Genomic DNA, 13,081 nt, shown 5'->3' on the forward strand with positions numbered 1-13,081 from the left:
AGTCACCACAGAATCCTGGAATGGTTTGGGTGGGAAGGGACCTTAAATCCCACCCAGTGCCACCTGGAGGGGGCAGCTCCCACTGGCCCAGGCTGCTCCAACCTGGTCTTGGGCACTTCCAGGGATCCAGGAGCAGCCACAGCTCCCCTGGGAATTCCATCCCAGCCCTCCCCATCCCCAGAGAGAGGAATTCCTTCCCAACTTCCTCACCCAAGTCTCTGTCAGTTTGAAGCCGTTCCCCCTTGTCCTGTCACTCCATCCCTTGGAAGTTGTCTCTCTCCTTATTTCTCCTTCAAGGCCACAATTAGGTCAGCCCGGAGCTTCTCCTCTGCAGGTGAACATTCCCAGCTCTCCCAGCCAGAGCTGCTCCATCCCTCTGACATCCTGGAGCCTCCTCTGGATGTCTCCAGGTGCTCCCTGTGCTGGGGCAGCTCTGCAGGTGAGTCCTCACCTGAGCACAGGGGCACAATCCCTTTTTTCTCCTTTTCCCTTCCTTTGTGGGGCTGAGGCTTCTGGCAGAGCAGCAGCAGGAGGAGCAGCAGAGAGGCAGAGAGGAACGGGGGCAGTCCATGGATCATCCTGATCCCTTGCTCTGGCAGTGGCTGATGGAGCAGGGACAAAGATCCCAGTGTGGCTGAGGCTCGGGAATGAAAGGCCCCGAGCTGTCTGTGTGAGATGGTGCTCAAAGGGAAGAAAGGGGGAAAATTAACTCAACGTTCTTGTAACCACTTGAACAAGATGCAAATAAAATGGAGAAAGGCTTTTGTGTGTGTGTTGGGGTGTTTGTGAGCTGGGATTTGCAGAGCAGATCCATTATCCTTGATGAAAACGTTTTGACTGCTTTTTGTCAGAGCCCTTCTGTGCTCTAAGTGCTTCTCTTCATCATAATGGGCTTCCCTGATAGATATCCCTGCCATTGCCACCAATCCAGCTCCAAGCTTTATTCCTTTAGAATTTAAGAATGTGGGTTTTATGATAATGCTTTTCCTGTGGCTGGTGAGCAGTGCCCAGGGGTTTGAAGCATTTATTATTGTTAATAATCCATGTTTAATAGATCCGCTTTCTTCTGGAAATGGCAAAGAACTTGATCAATTTTGCAGAGGGGAATTACTTCACCTGGTAATGAAATACCCTCATCTCCTGGGCCAGAAAAGGAATAAGATGGGACAGAGCAGCTCAGCAGAAGAAATGCTGGGTGGTTTATGCAGCTGTAATATGAATATCCTTTGCTATTTTGGGCACCTCTCTTCGTTCCAAGCAAGAAACAAGCAAAAAAATAAAAAATAAAAAAGAAATGTGATGCAGATGGAGATGAAGGACCTGGGGAGATGAGGAAAGGTCATTTTCCTGACAGAACTGGACACGTGCAAGGAGGAGGAGCTCTGGTTTGAGCTCTGTCAGGAGCAGATTGGACAGGGCATCTTGGCCCCACGGGACAGAATCAGTCAGGACTCGCTGTGAAGGCAGCGCTCGTCTGAGCTGGGTTTGATTTCTCCCTGAGCTGCTGGGAGGGAGCTCCTGACAGTGCCCAGCCCAGGGGTAGGACAGGGAGTTCTTGGGGAGCCTCAGGACATGGAATCTGACAGGGCTGCCTGTCTGTGCTCATCCGGGAACCGGCACAAGGCGGCCCTGGAGAATGACAAGATTTGAGTCTCCTGGCAAGGGGGGCTTGTAAGGCACGCTGGCAAACCGGGCTGGTCTGTCCTTCTGTGAATTACAGATTGTTCAGCAAGAGGAAAAGGGACTTCCAGGGAAAGCAGTGCCCAGAAATCCTCTCTATATATTATATATATAATAGATATAATCCTGCCATAAAGCTGCCCTGTAACCACGGGCTCCTGTTTGGGTGTTCCTGTAAAACAGGGAGCAGCAGCCTGGGCTCAGCTGCCACGGACAATGGAGAGGTTCAGAGTCCTTGGAAAGTGCCAAAGCAATGGGATATCACCTGGTTCCAGTTTCCAACCTTCACATTTCTTGTGTGGATCTGTTCAAAGGCACCTGGAAGAACAGGCTCGTGAATGAGCTGGGTCATTTCTGAGGCAAAGTAAGGGACTGTGTTCCCTCAGCCCTGCTGGGTTCTGTGTCTGTGGTCTGTGATCCCTAAAGAAGGGCTGGGAGCTGTGCAAATCCACAGTCACCATTTTCCTTGTTCATGTAAACACTTAGAATCCTTAATTTTTCTTTTAAAGACATTTCCAGTCCAGTAGATTTGGAGCTTTGCCTCTGCAGCTCCATTTATTCCCCTTGTGGGGTTTGTATCCATCTGACCTTGTGAGTGGTGAATTCTTCCAGAAAAGGGTTGCAGACTTGGGGAATTTTGTTTTGGTGGTTGCTAGAGATGCTGCAGTGAAGGAACTGATGGCCTGTGTCAATCCTCACCTCCTCAGCAAAATGATCTCAGAATAAAGAAATGTTGAGGATGAGAAATGTTCACCTGATCTCTCAAATGCCATTGCTGTTTAACTGTTCCATGAGCTAATTAAAATAGAAATTTTGCTCAATTTAAGATTAACAGCCCTGAATTTCTTTAAGTCAACTGGGAACTAATTTGGGCTCACCTGACAATTGGATCCATTTGTCTCATTATGCCTATTAATTTCCTTTGCATTATGTTTCCTTTCAAGGACTGGCTTGACATTACCTTCCATTTTAAAACATGTTTTTAGTATCTTATTTGCTAATTACCATTTCATTTGTCATCTTCCCTAACCCTGTGCCCTGATGATTTCCTTAGGAGGATCAGCAGGATGGATTTTTTGGGTACTTAAGTTTGGAAAACTCCCGAGTTTAGAGCACCAGCAGCTGTAGCTGTTCTTCAATGATTTGTTTTAATTGATTTGAAGAGCATCCCCACCTCCTCCTCTACCTTTAGGACTCTCATCTCAGAAAAGGCTGTTTGAGGGTAGATTTATTTGTGCCCAGGCTCGGAGCTGGCTGTGAGACACCACGGGGGGATGGCAGAACCAGGAAAGGTGGCCCTGACCCCCGCTGAGAACACTTTATTTCAGGCTCCAACAATTCAATATTCAAAGCAAAGCAATATTCTAAAACACTCTAAAAAGCAGCAGAGACTTTGTACTAAAAATACCAAAGGCTTTCCATTGAGCTGCTCCAGCTGAGGAGCGTTGTTTGCTCAGAGATAATTAGCAGAGTCCTCAGAGCTTTCTCAATGGCTTTGTGCACGTCCTGACAGCCGAAAAACACAGAAGGAATTCAGCAAGGCTACTCAGAACATCATCTAAATACCGGATTAATGACTCATCTCCCAGGCTGAGGGAGGAGGCAGAGAAGGCAGCAATAAAAAAGCAAAACCACTCATTCAGTGATGGCCATCAGCTGTGCTCTCCCCAGGAGCTTCCCTGGCATCTCCAGGCAGAGGTCGAATCTTTCTGCTTGGAGCCAAACCCAGCTGGGTTGGGCAGCAGCAGAGAGATTTGCCTAAATTTATTGTCCTAAAACCTCCAGCCAAGTGTAAAACACCATTCTTAAAACCTGCAAGGAGGAAAAGTTTCAAAAAAAGGCTTTTTGGTGTTTTGTTTTGCTGTTCAGAATGCTGATGGGTGGAAGGAGATGTTTTAAGGTCCCTTCCAACCCAAATCATTGTAGGATTTTATGATTTTCTGCCCCATTTCCACCACGAGATTGGAGCTGGAGATTTGGCTCTGGACAAGAACGTGGCTTTGTAAGATCAGAATTGCTGAGAACCCTGAGCAAGGCTTTGATCATCAAAGGGATTCACAAATTAAGTACCTGCAGATTTAATTTCTCTCATTCACTGCTCCATCATCATCAATATTATTATTATTATTATTATTATTATTATTATTATTATCATCATTGTCATTATTATTATCATTATTATCATCATCATCATCATTATTATTATTATTATTTTAATTATTTTAATAAAAGCAGTCAAGGCCATCTTTGGGAGGTACCTGCAAACACCGGTGGATGTGCAGAAGTAATGGGATTGTTTCCTTGCCCAAGTTTGGCCCCTCAGCTGCTTGTAAAGGGGTTTTTTTCTCTGTTAGACGTGCTTTTATGACACTCCCTCAGTATTTAATATGATTCCAGTCTCTGGTATTGGCATCTGCATATGAAATGCAGAATCTCTCGGCAGCCCAGGCTGATGTGACCTCGGGATGTGCTGTGTGGTTGCAAATGATGCGAAATTTGTCTTCTGAATAAACTTTTCTGACATTCTGTAAGGTCAATTTAAAAGCAGCCGTGTAGTACATGGGGTTATTTAGAGCTCCCTGGGACATTCCTGGGAGGGAAAGGCAAAATGTCCCACAAGGGACACACTCAGTTCATTTTTACTTCTTTCTTTTTTTCCTGTTTAATTTGTAACAACCAAAATAATTTCTAGCACTGTCAGGGCAATAATAATTCTAATCTTACTTTGTGTTTCTAGCTAGTATTTTAATATTGCAGAGATCAAAGGCGCCTCCATGCAGGTTTACTGGAGAATAGGGTAAGATTTTTATGCTCAAAAAAGCCCCATAGAATGCAGATACTGCAGACATAATTCTTAAAATGATTAACAACCAACCAGTTAAATTCTATAAAAATAAAACTGATGCTCCTTAACCAAAACAATTTTAATTATTGTCATTTTCAAGTATGATATGAAAGAAAATCACCTTGTTAGGTTTTGCTGGCTGACACCGAGTCCTCCCTTGGTGCAAGGTCTGGGGAGGATTTTGTGCTAAATCACATTTGGGACTTGCTCTGTATTTTTGTGTTGTTCTCCTGCACAAGGTTAAAGATTCCCAGTAATAATTATATTTCTATTCATCTGAGTTTTCAGTAGTCTCTGGAAAAACATATTTTTATGCCTTTGCTTTGTGACAGAATTTCAACATTCTTTTAAACACAGAAGGCTTTAATATTTCCTGTATTTTTAACAATATAATTTTGATCTTCCAGAGTCTGATCAGAATTTCTGCTCAGCATTGCCCAAGGCCAGTAGAGGTGGTGCAAACCTCAGCCCTTTGCTCAGCTCTGTTATTTACACTGGTCCTTTTGAGCCGATTCACAGCCTTAGACACAGTCCAAACCAGAACTTCTATCCCAAAGAAAAGTCCTGTCCTTGGAAGCAGAACTCTTGTTTTATTCCCTTTTCCTGGACTCCAGAGCCCTGGTACTGGGAATTCTGAGGGAATTCTGTGTTTGCTGTTGCTGCCTGACCATGAAGCGCTGATGATTTTTTAATTTTTGACTGGCAGAAAGTGCCACGGGGAGTTTCCATTTTCCCCAAGCCCCTTTTCAGACACAGATCACTTCCAATTCCAATGTGGTACCATCCTCACAATAACCCGAAAGGCCAAGGAAATCACTCAGCAATGCCCAGCACGAGCCTCTGTGCCTCCTCCTCGGGCACCCAAAAAATGCCTGCTCTTGTTCTAATTACTTTTTACTATTTCTGCTCAAAAATTCTGGGACATGGAGTAATGTGAGTAGATTTTTTCCATATAATTCTCTAATCTGCGTGTGGAACAATGCAGGTTTCCAGTGACTCGTGCACTTTCCTGTGTTTTCTCTGTGGATCCTTGGCAGTGAGGATCTGCAGTGAGCAGAGAAGAGTTCCCAAACCAGCCCAGCTGGTGTCAAAATTATTTCATCATTAATGATTTTGCTACACTGAAACTCTCTGCCCTTTGTCCGGTTGCTTAAATAGAATTATAATCTTCACTTGCCTAAGACCTTGGAAACTGAAGTTGTGATGTTTGGAATTCAAAAGCAGGATCAAACTGGCTGCTCAAGTGCAGAAAAACTGGATTTTTTTTCCTTCCTAGAGAGACAGGAATGACTGCAGAGGGGAAATTTCATTTAAAAGGGAGGCTGGGGAGCCTTTCTCACCAGAGTCTGCATTTCTGGCAAACATGTCATTCCTCTGCTTATTTATCATCTCCCCTTCATAAATGTCAAGTGTAACAACAAAAGGCTTTAATAAACTTGTCAGAATTGTTTCATGCCAGATTGTGTGAAAAGGTTATGGATAATAATAAAAACCAGACCTGAAACAAGCCTGAATTCTGCTCCAGGAGGAGCCTTGGTCTCTGTGTCTCTCCTGAGAACTTTGTGCTTCGCTGCTGCAGTTAGAAATTCTTTTGTACCATGCATTAAACCCTACATCAGAGCCACATACGTGCACATGCTACTGAGTAGAAAAAGGAGTATTTTAAGCCAGGCATTTCAGGCCTGATGACTCAATTTGAGGAGCTGGTGACAAGCTCCCTTTCTGAGATATGTCAGATAACAAGAAATAACCTGGCACCTTCCCGCTCACTGAATTTTTATTTATTTTATTATTTTTTTTTAAGCCAGCAAGGATCAGAATAGGTTTTTTTGGACCCAGTTCAGCAAAGCACTTGCCTCAGCGCTCAACTTTAACTGGTTATGTGCAATTTGTTGCTATTTATTAAAAGCACAGAGTACATCTTATCACTGAGTGAGCTGCTGTCCTCCCACGCTGCCTCCACCGCATTTAATTCTCCCCTCTCCATCCGCTTGCATAATCATTCCATTACAAAGGCTTGGGGAAGGAGTAATTGGTTTCAGATGTTCCTGGTTGACCAGTTCCTGTCTGAACACTCAGCTGGGGACCCTGTGTTCTCCACGGAGTGTTTGGTGTTGCCTGGATTGCTGATGGGTCCCTGAGTGCTCATCTCAAAGATTCCCTCCTGGCCACGCTCTTATTTTTGCTTGACCTTGCACGGGCGTATTGGGAAGGAGCTGTTGTTGTTCGGATGTTCCCGAGTGAATGACTGCAGTAATGCACACACAGTGCCCAGCCTGGAGCAGCCATTAGCTCGTGTAATTACTGCTCCTGTCCGTTTTACTGCTCCTCAGTGATTTGTGCTGTGCACAGAGCCCTGACGCTGCTCTGGGTTTGTCTCTGCGGGGTCTGGGGGGAACAGGCTCCTGTTCCCTAAACAGAGGAAGAATGGGGAGGTCAAAGGGGTGAATGTGAGCGCTGCAGTGGCTGGGATTCCCCAGCTGGGCAGGGGCAGAGCTGGGAACAGCCATTTCTTGATTTAGGAAGTGAAATGTCACAGAATCTCAGTGTCACTGAGGCTGGGAAAGCCCTCCCAGCCCACGGAGTCCGACACCCACCCTGTCCCCAGCCCGGAGCTCCAAGTGCCACCTCCAGCCCTTCCTGGGACACCTCCAGGATGGGCACTCCACACCTTTCTGGGCTGTTCCAAGGCCTGACCTCCCTTTCCATGGGGAATTATCTTTACCCCCGAGCCTTCCATCCCCCGGCTCAGGAGCCTGTGTGTGATGCACACACCGGTGCAGGGTCACATCTCTGAAAAGCCTTTCAGAAACAGGAACCTTCTGAGCCTCCTTCCCTGAGCCCTCACAGCCCACTGATGAAGAAGAGATGTGTGAAGAAGAGATGTGACAAAAGCATCCTGAAGTGGCAGTGACCCTGCTCCCCATCAACCCCTTTGGCTGTCCAGGAGCTAAACCTGGGTTTGATTCCTCTGCTTGACAGGGAATGATCTAAAGATGGAGGTTTGTTCAACAGAAACAGAAAGAAATATGAAGAAATGTAGAATCCTGACCTTGATTAGTAAGTAATATTCTAATTACTAGCAAATAACCTTTTCTTTCCCCCAGGGCCTTAGTGAAAATGAAGCACAGCAGTGGAACTGGCAGAGGCTGAGGTGGTGTCATCTTTCTTCCTCTCCTCGCCTTCCAGCTGTTGAACACTGGCTCCTGATGTTTGATCCGAGATTCCTGTTCAGCTCAGGTTATTCCACTCAGTGATCAGCAGCTGCCTTCTGGGACAGCCCCACTCAGTCACAGCATGTGTACAAGTGGTGCTGGAAACTTCCCAGGGATGGATTCATGAAATATTTACAGGGAAAATGTTCAACTCAGGGATTCCCTGGAGGAACAAGCTGCCAAGCCCTGAACTGGGGGAGTGATTATGGCGCCAATGAATGTTTTTCTGTGAATTCCTGCCTGACCCAGGTCTATGTATCTCAATTAAATGTGTCTGTATCTAATTTTGGGTTCTTGACTCCAGCCCTCACTGTCATGGAGCTGCTTGAGTTAAACATTGAGCACTGCTCATCCAGGAGCTTTTCCTTCCACTGATGTATCTTGGACAGCCAAAAAAAGGGGATTTGAGCTGTGTGAGAGCTATAATTGGTACTGATTCCCATTATTTGTGAACTCTGGTGGAGGTCAGAGCAGTGGGATCCTCTGCTGTCTGACCTTCACCTTGAGCCTCTGAAATGAAATGTGGCTACTCAGGACTTCCTTGCCTGAGCTGGGGCACCAGGGTGCAGGGGACAAGCTGGGAGTAATAAAAATACCCCAAACAATTTTATTATATCCAAAATATGCCCAACAAGTTAAACTGTGAGGTGTAAAGCTTGAGTAGAAGGCTGGAATCTGGCTCTGGAACAGATGCAGCCCAACAGCAAAATAAGAGGCTTTAATAATGACATGAGTTTAAAATGAAAAGGATTAGTTGGTTTGCAACAAAAGCTGAGGGAAAGGAAGAGCATGAGCAAAACAAAATAATTTTGGGAATGGGCAAAAAAAAAAAATCCTAAAGCTGTTTGGAGAAGGGAGATTGAAGTTCAGCAAGGGCTGTGAAAATCACAGTGAAATCTCAAATACTGTGAAAAATAATGAGGGAGAGAGAACTGATTCTGTGCTGTTTGCTTGTATTGACTTCCATTTCTAAATGTGCTGGATGAAAGGCATGAAAAAGGACAAGTGTGAAAATCAAAACTAATAAGGGAAATTAGGGGGAATTAATGAGGAACATTTCAGAAATTCTTCTGCTGCCCTTTTTTGTTGATGAGCATTGAGGAGTTCCCATGGCAGCTCAAGGATTTCGATCCTGACAAACTGGAAATGTTTTACTTCCTGAATGGACAATGTTGGAGGAGTTTTCCTGGGGGTTTTGTCCTTCTGCTGAGGCTGTTCCTTAGGGAATCCTGGGATGGTTTGGGTTGGGAGGGACCTGAAATCCCACCCAGTGCCACCCCTGCCATGGCAGGGACACCTCCCACTGGCCCTGGTGGCTTCAAGTCCTGTCCAACCTGGCCTTGGGCACTCCCAGTGATCCAGGGACAGCCACAGCTCCTCTGGGAATTCCATCCCAGCCCCTCCCCACCCCCCCAGGGAGGAATTTCTTCCTAAATGGCAGAGAGCTATTATTATTATTACTATTACTAGTATTATTATTAATGCTGGGGATGTTGTCACTATCACTCATCACTTGATGAGGGACTCATCCAGGTTAAAATCCCATCTCTGTCCTGTACCTTGGCTCAGTTTTGGTCCCCGTTTATCCCTCAGAGCCACACTGGAGGCAGAACTCGGATTCTGAACTTCCTTCTCGTGTGAGGAGAGATGGTTGCAGAGCTTCTTAGTGATTTATGCTCAGGAATTTTTCATCAGGGAACTCTGGAGAATTGTTTTAGCACTATCACACCTCTCTGATTCATTTTTCTCTGGGAAGTCATTTCTGGGAGGCCAAATTGCAGAGAGATACCGGAGGAGGGGGTGTTTGTGATGGGAGGAACAGGAACATTTCCTGATACAGATAATGCTGCAGCTGTAATTCTTGCTGATAGACCAATTCCAAATTCTGGTATCTCCTCTTTCAACAGGGGATGAGGGTTCCATTCTGTAAAACGTAACAAATCTCTGATGTCTTGATTTGGTATAATTTAAGGGTTTTTACCTCTTCTAAGGCTTGAGAGAACTGAGATTTTCAGTTTTCCAGTGGGTTCACATCTCTCTGTTTAACATTAGAACATGACAGAGAAGATGCATCCGTGTGCCAAAAAATCAGTTGGTGGTTTAGACACAAGACAGGAATTTTACTGCTGAAATTTATTTTCCAGGCTGCAGGTCCAGGAAAGGATTTGCTGGAGAGAGCAAAAGCTCCAGCACTGGGAGCCTGACTGAGAACCTGAGAAAAGGCAGGGCCCTGTCTGGATGGAATTCCTCCTGGTGGGGAGAGAACTCAGAGAAGAAATGGACTTCTCTAATGTAATAACTTGTGTTTGACCCCAGAGTTCCAGAGCTCTCTGACTCCACCCTTGTTTAATTCAGTTGTGGCAAAAGGAGACCACACAGACCCAAGGCCCATTTTATCCAGGCCATTATTCTGATGGAGAATCTCAGAGACTTTTTGTGATGCTGAAAAGGAATAAAAATAGTAATAAACATAATAATAAAAATTATACACAGCAGTGATTTTGTTGGAAACTGGCAGCAGAGATTTTAAACACAATTATCTTACTACCCATTGTAAACACTTGGGGTGCAACAACCCTGTGTGGGCCTTTTTATGAGTTGAAATGAATCCTTTAATTTGTTTAAGTATTACAAGTCATTTGAAGCATTGGTAACTTGTACACAGTAAAAGCTAATGATTCTCAAATATTAAAATGTGGGTTATAAAGAGATTTTTGTGCTGTGGTGTAAATTCTGGAGCATGCCCTGGCCATTATTGACCTGGAGAGTGACACTGTCATTAGTGACTTAATTGGCACAGCTCGGGCAGTTTGTCCTGGTGCCAGCTCTTTTGAGGATGTGGGTGCTCAGTGCTCTCCTTCCACAGAAAACCCACTAAACATCCAGCAAAATCTGGTTTTGTCATTAACAGAAATGGCCAAGTTAAAACATGCTGTTAAATATCCAATAAATCTTTAGTCTCTTTCTTTTGACCTGATCAAAGGCTCTGCAGTGATACAACTGCAGCTGGTAATTTAAGAAAATGTCTTTTATTTTCTGCTGCCAGTCCTGGGGACAATGGCCCTGTGCTTCAGATCAATAGATATTTTCTTCCAGGGCTGATTTAGCTTTGACTGGAAAGGAAAGCAATTAAGTCAGGCAGGGAGGGTTTGGAAGTGTGCAGATGTATTCATGGGGATGGCAGCTTAATGACCTACTTTTGGTGATAGTATTGAAATGATAACGTGTTTCAAGTAAATATCAAGTGCCAGCCAAACAGTTACCATAGTAATGATAAAGGAAATGTAATTGCAGTCAATCAAATGAACACTCAGTTGATGCAGTTAATTTGCACGAAGGTGCACTCAGTTCAAACCTGTGTTTTATGATGTTTTGTCTGCAGTTGGGAAACCATTCCTCCAAAACTTTTGTTGTGAAAATTCTGTTGTGGAACTCTGCAACTGCAACTGGTGCTTTAAGAAAGTGTTCAATATTTATTTCTTTTCCAAATCTTTTTGAAGGTGGATATTCCAGCCAGTGGGAAAAGCCTGGCCTCATTTCTTTGGAGGAAAGCAACAGCTGAGTGTCTCTTGTTTCCCGATGTTCCTGTCACTTGCAGATAAAAGATTTTATTTATTCCAATTGATTTGTTCAAGATTTCCCTGGGAATTTCCTGTATAATCCTGATCAGGATTCTGTTAGGCTTGCATATTCATATTTGTGGGGTTTAGGATAAAGACAGTGCAGGACCACTTGGAGGGGTCCTTGAAGACACAGGAAGGGACAGAGAGATGATGGTTAAATTATCACTGTGTGTTACTATGGTCCTTAAAAATAGTGGATTTTCTCAACGATTTCTACTAATGATAATTATTTATTTCCATTCCAAAAGGAATGCCATTGCTGCTGTCTTCAGAATGTCCTTGAGTATGTTTTTAGTGTGACTTTAATCAAATGTCATTTTAACTCCAGTCCTATGCTGCAAATCTCTGGTGAAATTCTATTAATTTTCAATTAAACTTCAAGTAAACCAATTAGCATTCTCATTTCTATAGAGCAACAAAGGCAGAATCTGTAATGAGTCTTTCCAGTTGCTCACAGAGGAATAAATGGTCTGGATGGATTTCTCCAGCGTGTATCTCTGGGAAACTTTGTCAAGTACATTACCTTTATCATCTCCTCCTCTGCTTCAAGCTCTTAATTGGCTTTCTTGTGGTGTAGAAAACCATTTTGAGCCCCTTCTCTCCCTAAGCTGCATTCCAGAATTCTTTGTCTTCACTGGAAATCTTTAACCTTGCACTGAAGTGTGTTTTCATCAAAGTCAGAGCTGAGGCAGGCATTGTGGAGCCCTCCTTGTCCTGAACAACCTGGGCACCTCAATTTGATGGAGGGCAGGAGAAGGAATTTCCCCTTTTCATGCCAAGCACAGGGATGGAAGTGTCAGAGTTATCCCAGCTGAAACAGGCTCCAACCCTGCTCATTTGTGCCTCTCCCCAGCATTTCAGCCTTGCACTCTCTCCTCTTGCTGCCTGCTCCTTGCAGACAGAGGTGATCCCTGCCCTGAGGAGCTTCATTATCAAAATGTACTCCCTGAGCAGGAATCCAGAGCTCCTCCAGGGTGAGGATCAGAACTTTCATCATTCACAACTTCCATCATTCACAACTTTCATCATTCAGAACTTTCATCATTCACAACTTTCATCGTTCCTCCGAGCCTGTCTGCAGCGCTCTCCTCTGCCTTCCCATGGGGTTTAATCCCACTGTGGCTGCCCTGGGCTCTTCCCCTGGTGGTGCCACCTCTGGAGCCTCTGTGGGCGCGTGGGGAGCTGTCCCCAGGGCATGGCGAGGTTTGGCTGGGCTGGTTCCGTGCCAGGAGGTGGAGGCTGAGACACAGAGTGCGTGCCCTTGTTTCTGGTACCTGGCTCTGAGATCCAGGAGAACACTGAATTTCACACAACATGGAATTTATGGGCATGTTTTCATGGTGATATGTGAAAACAGCTGTTGAAGTTAGATAGAAAAGTGAAAAGTGGGAGTGTGTAGATTAGAGGTTTTTAAGTCACTGGGTGAAAAAAGTGAAAGTTTAGAGTTTAACATAGTTTAGAAAGCAGAAGACAAGATGGAGGATTTACACTGTTGTTTCTTTTCCTTCCTCTTTCTTCTTCATGTTCTTCTAGAAGTTTTGGGGTAATAATAGGTGATTGGACAGAAAATGCTGCAGTGCAGCACACAGGTGATGGGTCATGGGGTCACTAAGAAAAATAATATACATGTCTATTGTTAATTGGATAGGAGTAAGTATAAAGATAAAAGAACTGCATAGTTCAGGGCCATTTTGTACCATCAGAACGAAATGAGCCAG

The 13,081-nt window shown here is 44.5% G+C and overlaps 1 long non-coding RNA gene across 1 annotated transcript; it reads left to right on the plus strand.

Annotated features, from left to right (window-relative positions):
* Nucleotides 1-6,583: 6,583 nt before the first annotated feature.
* On the plus strand, nucleotides 6,584-11,842 carry LOC147648925 (uncharacterized). The gene is made up of 2 exons (XR_015279772.1): nucleotides 6,584-6,822; nucleotides 7,633-11,842. It is a non-coding gene; the product is annotated as an uncharacterized LOC147648925 (long non-coding RNA).
* Nucleotides 11,843-13,081: the final 1,239 nt, after the last annotated feature.

The sequence above is a fragment of the Cyanistes caeruleus genome, chromosome 29 (assembly GCF_971803275.1).
Source record: "Cyanistes caeruleus chromosome 29, bCyaCae1.hap1.1, whole genome shotgun sequence".
In the NCBI taxonomy this organism is placed as follows: Eukaryota; Metazoa; Chordata; class Aves; order Passeriformes; family Paridae; genus Cyanistes; species Cyanistes caeruleus.